Source organism: Lygodium microphyllum, chromosome 5 (genome assembly GCF_053477565.2).
Source record: "Lygodium microphyllum isolate KBCC chromosome 5, Lygodium_microphyllum_v1.1.10, whole genome shotgun sequence".
NCBI lineage: Eukaryota > Viridiplantae > Streptophyta > Polypodiopsida > Schizaeales > Lygodiaceae > Lygodium > Lygodium microphyllum.
The window spans coordinates 97151095-97163620 of record NC_141139.1 but is presented as its reverse complement, the minus strand read 5'-3'; positions in this window follow the sequence as shown (position 1 = coordinate 97163620).

Sequence of the window (12526 nt, the reverse complement as noted above, 5' to 3'; positions counted from 1 at the left end):
TAGGAGGATCGATTGGACCTACGAAGTCAATGCCCCACTTCTCAAACGGCTTCAACGGAAGGATAGGTTGCAATGGCATGGCACTTGTCTTGGTGGGTTTCCCCATTCTTTGACAAGCATCACATCTTTTACAGTAATCATAGGAATCTTTGTGAATGGTAGGCCACCAATATCCTGCTAGCAGAGCCTTCCTGGCTGTAGCTTCTCCTGCAAAGTGACCTCCACATGGCTCGTCATGGCAAGCCTTCAGAACAATCCCAATCTCATCCCCGGCAACACATCTTCGGAGCACTTCATCTTTGCCCTTCTTGTACAGTGCACCGCCGAGCAGGGTGTAGGGGGCTGATTCTAGCATGAGCTTCTTCCTTTCCCGACTAGAAATACTAGGAGGGTACTGTTGGGTTGCCAGCAGATTGGCAATGTCCGCATACCAGGGAGTGACAGTTTCTACCAAGAATAGGGAAGCATCAGGGAGGTCTGGATCATCCTGCTCCTCGTCTGCAGTTTGTGGGATACGCGACAGATGATCAGCCAGAACATGAGAACGACTAGGCTTAGTAATCACCTCAAAGTTGAACTCCTGGAATAAAAGGAGCCATCTCATCATTCGTCCTTTCACATCTGCTTTGTTCATCAAGAAGGACAGGGCCTCATGATCCACATAAAATATAAAGTGGGTAGATAGGAGGTAATGGCGAAACTTCTCCAGGGCAAACACCATTGCCAAGCACTCCAGCTCGGTCACTGTATAGTTTCGTTCCCTATCAGTGACTTTTCGGCTTGCATAATAGATCGGTTGATCCAACTTTGAGGAGCCCTTTTGGCAGAGGACAACACCTAAGCCTTCAATTGATGCATCAGTGTGTACGTGGAACTCTTTCGTCTAATCAGGAGGTTGCAGAATGGGTGCCTCAATCAGACACTGCTTCAGAGTGTGGAAGGCTTTGTCACATTCTTCCGTCCAAGTAAACTCTGCATCTTTCCTCAGAAGCTTGTGCAAGGAAGTTGCCTTTGTCGCAAAATGGGCTATGAACCTTCTGTAGTAACCCACATGGCCTAGGAATCCCCTCAACTGTTTGAGGTTGGTGGGTGCTGTCAGAGCTGCGATCTTTTCGATCTTTGCAGGGTCTGTTGATATCCCTTGTGCAGAGACAATGTGGCCCAACAGGACTCCAGAAGAAACCCCAAAGATGCATTTGTCGGGGTTGAGGGAAATCATGTACTCCCGGCATCGATCAAAACATTGTTCCAGATATTCCCAGTGTTCACGGATCAAGCTATAGACACAGAAGTCATCCAAATATACCTCGATAAAGTCATGCAGATGATTCTGAAATGCAGCCATCATGACTCGTTGGAAAGTAGCAGGGGCATTGCAGAGCCCAAATGGCATCACTCGGTAAGCGTAGGTCCCCCATTCTGTGGTGAAGGTTGTTTTGGACTGGTCTTTTTCTGCGATCTGCACTTGGTTGTATCCGCTGAATCCATCGAGAAGAGAATAAAGTTCATGTCCTGCCACTGTGTCCAACAGTTGGTTTGTGAAAGGGATTGGAAAGTGATCCTTCTTTGTCTTGGAATTAAGCTTTCGAAAATCTACACATATTCGCAATTTGCCATTCTTCTTGGGTACAACCACGATGGGTGAAACCCATTCACTGTTTGCCACTGGATAGATGAACTCGGCTTCCAGAAGCTTCAGCAGCTCCGCTTTCACTAATGTGGAATAATTCGGGTTCATTCGCCTCTGTCGTTGCCGTACTGGCTTGGCATCAGGCTCCAAGTCAATATGATGTTGACATATTGTGGGATCAATCCCCTTTAGGTCTTTGTAAGACCATGCAAACACATCCAAATTTTCTTTCAACAGGTTGTACAAGGTTGACAACTCCTCTTCTGGGAGACTACTACCCACCTTCAAGTGGCGTTCAGTGCCTTCTAAATCCACAAAGGTTAACTGCCTTTCACCTTCTACTTCACGGATGAAGGTCCCGCGGACTGCTTCTGGATACAGATCCGACTCCTTCAAGGGAGTGATGTCCTCTTCTGATGTCCCACTAGAACCAACTTCTTCTTTTGGTGGAGACTTAGGTTGCTCATTAAGATGTTGGAATGGGATTAGCGCTGTTTCGGGTTTGGTTTCAAAATTAATTACTTCTTGGCTTGAAGACTCATCTTCTGATAATGACACATCCAGGAACGTCACATAACAGGGACCCTCTGATTCTTATTGGGTTGGTGGGACTGGTGCTTGTTGGCACGGTGCATCATCATCATCTTTCTTTGGCAAGGATGGGGTAGGACGGCAGGAGCCACACTTAAAAGACGGCTTGCTCTTCTTAATCCATTTCTTATAATGGTTTTGCATATGAGATGATCCATTTACCAGACCAAATGGTACCATCGCCATTCTGTTCCATAGCATGAGCTCATCGGCTTCTGATGCTTCTGGAACTTCTTCCTCAATTGTATCCTCTCCAGGTGGGATAGACCCCTCTGGCTCACTTTCATCATTCTCTTCGTCCATATCATATCCATCCTCTTCTGTCTCTGTCTCTGCTTCTGCTTCTGCTTCTGCTTCTGCTTCTGCAGGAGCTCTGTAACAGAAGAACAGATTCTCTGTTTCCTCTCCTGCTTCTGTCTCTATCTCTGCTTCTGCTTCTGCTGTGACCATGTAACAGGGAGAGCAGTACATCCATGCTTCTATCTCACTGTCAGAAGTGATTTCAGAAGTCATTCCCGGTTCTGGCAGGAAGTATTCACCCATTGATAATGACTTTGCATCTGTTGGAAGTCGGCTTACAGTATCCACTGTTAAGGAATGTGCCATTACTTTCTTGGGAAGGATCTGTTTGACAGCATCTTCGTCTGCTGATGTTCCATCTGTAGCCTCGTTAGGGGAATCAGAAGATAATTCCAAGGAGGTGGATCCATGTCCTTTTTGAGAACCATACAGTTTCATCACCACTTTATTGGGTCCTCTACCCAAGGTCAAAGTTCCTTTAAACCAATCCGTCCTTGCTCTGGCTTCAAAAAGCCATGGTCTGCCCAGTAACAGAGGATAGGATGTACCATAAGAGTTTGGCTTCACCACCAGATAGGTTAGCCAATAATCTTTTCCAGCCACTGTAGTCTTCACATATGGAAGAATGCCCAAAGGCTTGATTCTGCTCTGATCCGCCAATCTGATGAGCCATTGGGTGGGTTGCACACCTTGTAAGCCTAGATCCTTCATCGTCACATCCGTCATAATGTTCACTGATGAACCACCATCAATCAGTGCATTTGCGATGAAGCAACCTTCTATCCATATGCCAGTCTCTGGAGTACCCGGATCTAGGAAAGCGTTAGCCACGTCCACTTCTTTGACAGGCTCTGGAGCCTTGTTGGACTTTGTTGCTGTGAGGGAGCAATCCTTAAACCACGTCTTCTTGTCAGTATACTTTTGAACCTTTTCTGGCAACTGGGAGACAACATCAATAATTGTCGGAATGTGAGGTTTGGTTTAAAGGTATCTAGATCTCTAACTAGATCGTATTCCTTAATAGGATCCACTGGCTTCTCTAACCGATTAGGGAATGGAGCAACACCCATTTTCATTTTCCCTCTTTCTTCCAACAGAGGAATTACATGAGCTTCTTCTGCCACTTGTGGCACTTCCTCCTCTTCTATATCTTGGACCTCTGGTCCTGCCTCTGTAACTATCTCTGTAACTCTCTGTGGCACTGTAGGGCTCTGTACGGCACTGTTAGGCTCTGTTCTGTTCTGTTCTTCTGGTGGAAGATTGAACTTCACTGTTCTGGCAGGAGGGTTATTTTCTTTCTGGATAGGTGGTTCCTTCTGCTTTGCACACGTGATGGCAGCAACTTCCAATTCCACTAAATTGGAGGTAGGCTCTTGGGCCTTGGACGGACTATCAGTAGCACTGTTTTTCACTGGGGCTGGGCTTGGACAGTCTTTTGCAGTGTGGCCTTCTCCTTTGCATCGACTGCATAAGGGCTTGTAATCCACTGACCTTCGAGGATTTGGACAATTTGGTGAGATGTGGCCCTTTTCTCCGCATCTGTAACACTCCACTTCTGATCTCTGACCACCGCCAGACTGTCTGCCTCTGTAACTTTGAGAAGGAAATCTTCTGGGTCCGAAATTAGGACCAAACTCTCTAGGCTTGGGTCCAATATCTTGTGTGGTCATTTTGGATTCCAGCAGGTTGAATCTTGCGTCTTCTTCCTTCCTTCTCCTATCATGCATCTCCTTCAGAGAGCAAATGTCCTCTGTATGATTCTTCCGCAAACAGTAGGAACAGAAGGCCCCAGGAATGGTTGGTTTTCGTGTACATTCAGTGGCTAAATGGCCTGCTTGATGACACTTACCACACCAAGTATTTGACCGCATCACATCTCTTCCTGCTCCTGCAACGTTGGATATGCTAGCGGTATTCACTTTCAACGTCTGTAGTTGTTCTATAATCACATCCATCAACTCCTTTTTTATGTTTGCAACTGAGTTAGATAAATAATCCTTCAAGCTTTCTCCTCCTGCCGTATTGGCAGGAGGGTTTTGAGGAGTTTCTGTAATCACTGCATAAACTGGTTGGGCTGGTACAGAGGGGTCTCTGTTCTGGTTCTGATTCAGTGCTCCTGTTTGAACTGTTGGCTGTTGACTCTAGTTAGTAGGATTCCACTGTTGCTGCTGACTTGTCATTGAGGAAATTTGTTGAGACCATGGTTGTTGTGGTTGAGCCATCATTTGAGGCATGGATTGTGGCCACTGTGGATTTGGTGCACTGTACTGTGATACCGGGGACATCTGTTGGTAGGGGTAGGGAACAGTCCCTGGAACTGCATTTGGTTTGTAGCTCCACAAACTTACGGACTTCTGGTTGTAATCCTCTGAGAAACACCCCCTTCTGAATGCCATCATCTAGATTATGGTTAGTCCATCTCTTCAAGATGGATTCCATTCTTGAGACATAAGCTTCTACTCTTTCTCCAGAGGACTGACTTAGGTTCATAAATTCCTCTCTCATCCGCTCTTCAAAACCTTCATGCCTGAATTTAGTGAGGAAGGCCAACTTCAGGTCGTCCCATGTGCCAAAAGTTCCTGCTGCTTGTCTCTCATACCACTGAAACGCCGCGCCCTTGAAAGTGGCGGGGAATATTGCTAACCAATGCTCAGGGGTTTTGGCATTGTTAGCCACACATGCTACCATAAACTCTGCTACATGAAGATCGGGGTCTTCATTGTACTCTCCCTTAAAAACTGGTAATGGGACTACATTCGCTGGTCTGTCATCAATATTTCCAGGACGGATCTGGCTTGGAAGTGGACCTCCAGCAGGAGGAGGAAGGGCTTGATGTGCCATTGGGACTTCTGTAAAGAGTTCCGCAAGGGCGTCAAAGGCGGCTTCTGCTGCGAGCTCGCTCTCGGCTCTGATTCTTGCTTTTTCTCTTCTCACGTACCTCTGGACTCGTTCTAACGCTTGCCTTTTTATTGCGTCATTCATCAGGGGGTTGACTCCACTATGTTGTTAGTGCTCCACAGAGGGTTAATAGAAGGCTTCAGTCTCTGGAGGACTCTCTTGCCAACATTTCTTCTACTTCTTTCTTTTCAATGTCCCTGAATTCTGCTTTCATTCCACAGCACAGAGGAAGGTATTCGGTTCTGAAGGTGTCAAAATGCATACGTCTGAGCATTGTGGTGGTGCCATCATCATAGTAATGCCAGCTTCTGATGGTTTCAACAGTGTATGTTGTGAAAAACACTCTGTCTACCAACTTCCAGTGGGTTGCTAATTGAACAAACAGAAGATTATCAGTACACCAAGCATCCCATGTATCTTGTTGTTGAGCATCTACGAACAAATTCCAACTCTTTTCCTTCTTGTCCCTGTGAACCTCCACAGACCAAGACTCCTGAAGCTTCTTCACAATCTCCCACTTGATGTTGTCTGGAAACTTCTCAATGAATGCCAAATCTTCCATGGATGTTCATTCTCTCTGTTTCTGCTCTTCAGTTTGTTCCCAAACAGTTTGCCACCAAGATGCAAGTTTCTGCTGCTTCAATAGGAAGAGGAAACTATCCACCACATAGAGCATGCATCATGATGGTGATGTGTTTCCGCCATTGTGGGATGAACTTCTTATGGAAAGTGGCTTTGATTATGAGGAATTCCAATTCTTCAGTGGAAGAAGGAACTTTACAAACATCCATTGAATTCTTCTCTTCTTGGCAATGCCATTTCCTTCATTTTCAACCTCTTTTGGTGCTTGTTAATGGCAAGTTTCCCCGGCTGCGCACCAAAAACATGGAGCCCCGAGAGGAACACCAAGGAAAAGGGAATTCTCTTGCAAGAAAATCTATCTTGTAACATCAACAAGCTTGTTTATCATGTTTCATATGATCACCACAAAGAAAAGAACACCAGGCACAACAAATCTTCATGCAGCATCATGTAAATCTCCCACGGATTTTAATAGAATCAACCATATTCTTCAACATCTTCACAAAATCCATCAATAGAACAAAGAAAGCAAAGAAATACACCATCTTTGAATGGAAATACATCACATAGTATTCATCTTCAATATCTTTATAGTCTTCTCTCTCAATCTCTCATATACAATCACTCTGTTTGAGTAGAATTGGCTATCTCTGACTCTCTCTCTCTCACTCCATCAATAATACATCATATCCTCACTACAATCTCTCAAAATTACTCTCAATAATCACTCTTAGGTCGTGGATACCCCTCCTAAGAGGTATGTCTGATATGAAGGGTCACCAGAGCCACTACAGTGTCTCTTCATAGCTCACTACTGTCACTTCACTCTAGTCTTCTCTTGAGTCTTTAACAGCTACTTCTTCCACTTCCTTCAGCTCTTTTGCACTTGTATTCACCTCTTTCCAAGGCTAGAAAACTTTCCCCAAAGTCATACATACATTCCACAGAACACTTACAGAAGCATACAGAACAGTCTACAGAACAATACCAGAACAGAGACAGTACAGAACAGAACAGAAACAGAACAGAAGCAGAAGCTCTACAGAAGACCTACAGAAGGTTACAGAAGATCATCAAAACCACATGACTCATTCTCAAACCATTCCAAACTCTCACAAACCATTCACTAAGCTTTCACAATATCTCATTCTTCATCAATCAATACTCCATCCCTCCTTACAGAAGACAATCAGAACAAAACAGACCAAAACAGAACAAAATAGAAGGTATACAGAACCTATCAGAACCTATCAGAACATCACAAAACCATCAACAAACATCATGATCTTCCAAAACACAATCAATATTATCCAAAACATTCTCAAACCACTTCTAAATCAACCAATCATCCCATAAAATCAACCGTTCAGCTCTCAAAAACAACAAAAATCAGCCAAAAAACAAGTCATTTCAACACTCAACATGCATAGACAAGGAAATTTTTCCAATCTGCACAATAGGATGTGGAGTATCATCACTAGTCTCCACAAATCCTGGTTTTTCCATTTTCCTTGCATCCTCCATCCATTCTGCATGACCTGTCATGTGGTTTGATGCACCTGAGTCAACATACCATACATCATTGCTTTCTTCTGCACTTGTCATAGAATTGTTCATGTGCTGCACCATGAACAAATGCTCATTTCTGTCATCACCCTGTCTACTAGAAGATGCATAATTCCCTTGTTGTAGTTTTCCATTCATGATGTCATTCTGCTTTTTATAGCAGTCTTTAGCCATATGACCCATTTTACCACAGTAGTAGCATTCAACATTACTGTTTGCATTTTGACCTCTTTGCCATCCACCACGACCTCTTTGGCTCCCCCTGCCTCTAGAGTTACCACATCCTCCTCCATAGGACTGGTTTTCTTGAGTTTACTGCATATTCTGATTTCTACCACGGCCTCCAAATCGGCCTTCTCTACCTCTGCCTCTACCTCTTCCAGCATTTGAGTAGAAGACAGCTTCTTTTGAAGTTCCTCCTGAAGAAGATGCACCACCATTTCTCTGCTCCTCAGAAATTAGAAGAGCAATCAACTCCTCAAAATCAGAAAATCTTTCACGGACGGAAATGGATGTTCGGAACTGTGCATAATCCTTTCCTAGACCATTCAAGGTCACAGAAAATAAATCATCATCTTCCACTGGCGACCCAATGGAAGCAAGTGCATCTACAATCTTCTTCACCTTCATGTGGTAGTCATTGATGCTTATATTTTCTCTTTGCACATTATGCAACTCTTGCTTGAGCTACATTTTCCTGGCTTGCGTATTTGTGCTATACATTTTTGACAAATTATCCCATGCCTCCTTTGGAGTACTTGCATCCTGAATATGCACAATCATAGAGTCTGAAATACTGATAGGCAGCCAGTACATAACTTTCCTGGCTCTCTCATGCCATGCTTTGAATGCCTGCATTTGCTGTTGATTGGGAACATCAGGAAGAACTGGTTCTTCTTCATTTCCTGCAACAAATTCCCAATATCCTTTTCCCATAAGGAAATTCGTCATTCTAAACTTCCATGCTTGGAAGTTGTTATTGTCAAGCTTTTCACTGACAATCTGAGAGAGAGAATCAGATGCCATTACAGAATACTGCGAAAAATTCTGTCACTGCAAAAAACACAGCTTCACCCTCACAAAGGCAAATCTGCAAAACTGACGAAAGTGGTATTTGACCACAGAGTCACTTCCTAGTGACGATTTTGCATCAACAGGCAACAGGGATGATTCTGTAACTCCCAATGTCTCTGCGCACAGGCATACGATGCAATTTCTACAGTAACTTTTCAGCGACCTGTAGAATAGTGGTCGCACAACATAAAACTGGGTCTTTTCCTGAGTGCGTGCAAAAAAGTTTTGCCTCCAAAACATGCCCGAAATGGCCTCAAATAAAAAAAACAAGGTCGTCCGAGGCTAAATCCATTTCTCGTAGCATATACTACCCTCTTGCTTCACCGCCAAGGGCGTCTCAACCTGAGACAATGCACTCTTGCAATTTCCGGCTGTGCTGCCTGCAGAGATCTGCTCCCAAAACAGAAAATGAAAGCAACACTGCTCCTCTTACTATACCACCGCGAGCTTGGCTTGCTTTCTTGAGCTCCTTACCACGAACAAGGCTCTGATACCATGTCAAGATTGTGGGAGAGAAGGAAGGAGTCTCACTTGTAGCTTTTTTGCTTGCACAATGGGGGAATACACACAAGGGTGGAGGCTGAAAATAGTTTTCCTCTTCTTAGTTGTGTAAGCCAAAAAGAACTCACATACAAAGAAATAGAAGAACCCTATATATGGGTCTCAAACCAAACTCAACTAACTAAGTTGGCATACTAACTGAGCCACGAACTAGAGTAGATAAGGATAGCTATCATGTAGCTATTATTCATGGGCGGTGTACCAACCGCATCTGCAACTAACATGTCGGTGACATAAATGCACAACGGTCACCTTGGCATATCACGAGTGGAGCTCGATATCTCAAGAGTCGTAGTCATAGTCGTAGTCGTGGTCGTAGTTGTAGTCATGGTCATAGTCGTAGTCATGGTCATCATCCTCATCGTAGTCATAGTCATAGTCGTGGTCGTGGTCGTGCTCATGGTCGTCATCATAGTCATAGTCGTAGTCACGGTCATGGTCGTGGTCGTGGTCACGGTTATGGTCGTGGTCGTGGTCGTGGTCGTGGTCATGGTCATGGTCGTGGTTATGGTCGTCATTGTTAAAGAAAATGAGAGAGGGGGGAAAGAGAAAAAAGAAGAAGGAACAAGAGAGAGGGAATAAACATACAGCATAATAAAGAAAGAGAAAAAGAGAGAGAAATGGAAGGAGAGGAGATAATGAATGGATAAAAAACAAAGAGAGAGTGGTGGCGAGGTCCGGTGAGATCCAGTAGTGTAACAGCACGAGATGGAAAACACTCCGACATATATACGTTAATTTGTGGATGGGTGGGTGGAGACTTTACATACGTTAATTTTTGCTGAGTTACAATAGAAGAAATCCCTTCTCAAACAATTTAAGAAAGACACTACAAGGGACTGGGGCAATAGCGACGCCGATTAGCGACGGCGTTTATCGGCGTCGCTATTGGCGTCGCTATATGCGCCGCTATACGCGTCGCTATACGCGTCGCAAATAGCGACGCAAATAGCGACGCATATAGCGACGCCGCAGGGAAAAAAAAGCGCGGCCGAAACCAGAGCGCCGTTTTCATTTTGTTTTCTTCGCCTTTTGAGAGCGAGAGCGAGGGAGAGAGCCAAGGCTTTGTGAAAGAAGAGGAGGAAGAGACTTGTTGCCGCCGCCGCCGCCACCGCCACCGTCGTTGTTCGCGAAGGAGAGGAGGAGCCCTCGTTGCAAAGAGAAGCCGCCCACGCTCGCCATATCTCATTGGTGAGTCTCCCTCTCTCTTTCTTTTACTTGTTGAAGGTTTAAATCGTTCTCTTTTGTTTATTTAGGAGAGGAAAAGAAAGAGAAGGAGAGGGAGAGGGAGAGAGAGGGAGAGAAAGAGAGGGAGAGGGAGAGAAAGAGAGTGAGAGTGCATTCTCTCTCTCTCTCTCTCCCTTTTGCTTGTTTAATGTTTAAATTACTTTCTTCTTTGCTTGTTTAGGAGAGGAAACGAGAGAGTAAGAGAGAAAGAGAGGGAGAGGGAGAGGGAAAGGGAAAGAAAGAGAAAGAGAAATAGAGGGAGAGGGAGAGGGAGGGGGAGGAAATAGGAGAGGGAGAGAAAGAAAAAGAGAGGGAGAAGGAGGGAGAGTGCATTCTCTCTCTCCCTCCCTCTCCCTTTTGCTTGTTTAATGTTTGAATCACTTTATTTTTTTCTTGTTTAGGAGAGGAAATGAGAGAGAAAGAGAGTGAGAGGGATAGGAAGGGGAAGGAAATGAGAGAGGGATAGAAAGAGAAAGAGAGGGAGAGTGCATTGTATCTCTCCCTCTCCCTTTTGCTTGGAGGATGTTTAAATCACTTTATTTTTTGCTTGTTTAGGAAATGAGAGAGAAAGAGAGATAGAGAGGGAGAGGGAGAAAAAGAGAGGGAGAGGGAGAGGGAGAGGGAGGGGGAGGGGAAGGAAATGAGAGAGGGAGAGAAAGAGGGAGGGGGAGGGAGAGGGAGCGAGGGAGAGGGAGAGGGAGAAAGAGGGAGAAAGAGGGAGGGAGAGGGAGAGGGAGGAGGAGGGAGGAAATGAGAGAGGGAGAGAAAGAGAACGAGAGGGTGAGGGAGAGGGTGAGAGAAAGAGAGGGAGAGGGTGAGGGAGAGGGAGAGGGAGAGGGAAGGGAATGAAATTTAAGATAATATACGTATCGATAATGGTATGCAATGTGCTTTGCATACGGCCACGTACTTCATCAAAATTAACCCAAAATTATTGTTATAGAAGTGGAGATCCCTTAAATTGAGTATAGGATAATTTCTCTCAGGTCTTATGACTATGAGTAGAATTGATTGAAATAAATTTTATTACTATAGTTGTAAAATTTCATAGATGGCGCGCATTAATTTTAAAATGGATTACTTATACTCAAAGCCGAGATATAACAAAAAATTATCTACCGGGACAAACAAATCGTTGAGCATGATACAAGGCCGAGATATAACATCGGAAAATCTCTCGACTACTATATACAATGCAAGGTTTATGGTCAACTTGCAAGTTGACGTACATCTCCAAAAAGCTATCCATTTAAGCCTCGTTTGCTGTAATGTAGATAAGATGGCAAACGAAGAAGGTCCTATTGTTCAAGACCGCGAGTCGTATCTTAATCAGCGTGTCCCATGTCCTTGCTCTCAATGCAAGTTGGCAATTAGACGAAAACGTCGATTGTCTATAGAACACGTACGACGATTTGGCGAGTTTCAACCTGAGATTATTGATCAGGCGATTGCAGATTTTCAGCAAACGGTATTTTCAAGTTAGCATTTTTCATGCATTGTACTCTCAAGCTAATTGAAAACCATACACAATAAGATTGGGTCTTGTTGGCAAATTTTGTGTCCAGGGGGGTGATGTCTCGACCCAAGGGGGAGAGCACCCTTTGCGGCCAATTAGAAGAGTTCGTGGACGTGAGATGGATGGATGGCAGGAGCCAATAGACCACTCGCAAGGCCCATCTATATCGTCAATGCCAGAGGAGACAGACAACCTTCCCGACTTGCCTACAATCTTGGAGCCTGAGATGGAGGCAATGATCGATGCATTGATTCCCATGGATGTTGAGACATCTGACCCGCTTAGAGAGGAAGCATCCATACCATTATATGATGGGTGCCGAGTATCTCGGTTGAAGACATTGCTTGCACTCTTAAGTGTGCAAGCGAAATACGGTTGGAGCGATACGAGTGTGACTGAGTTATTCAGGTACCTTGCATACAGACTTCATTGTTTTTTTTTTAAACAGTATTATTGTAAATATGGATGGATTTTTCAAGGTGTTTTATGATGTTTTCAGGTTATTGAAATATCATATATTGCCACCTGCAAACACCATGCCTGAGTCTCGTGATGATGCACGACATGTTTTACGGAAGCTT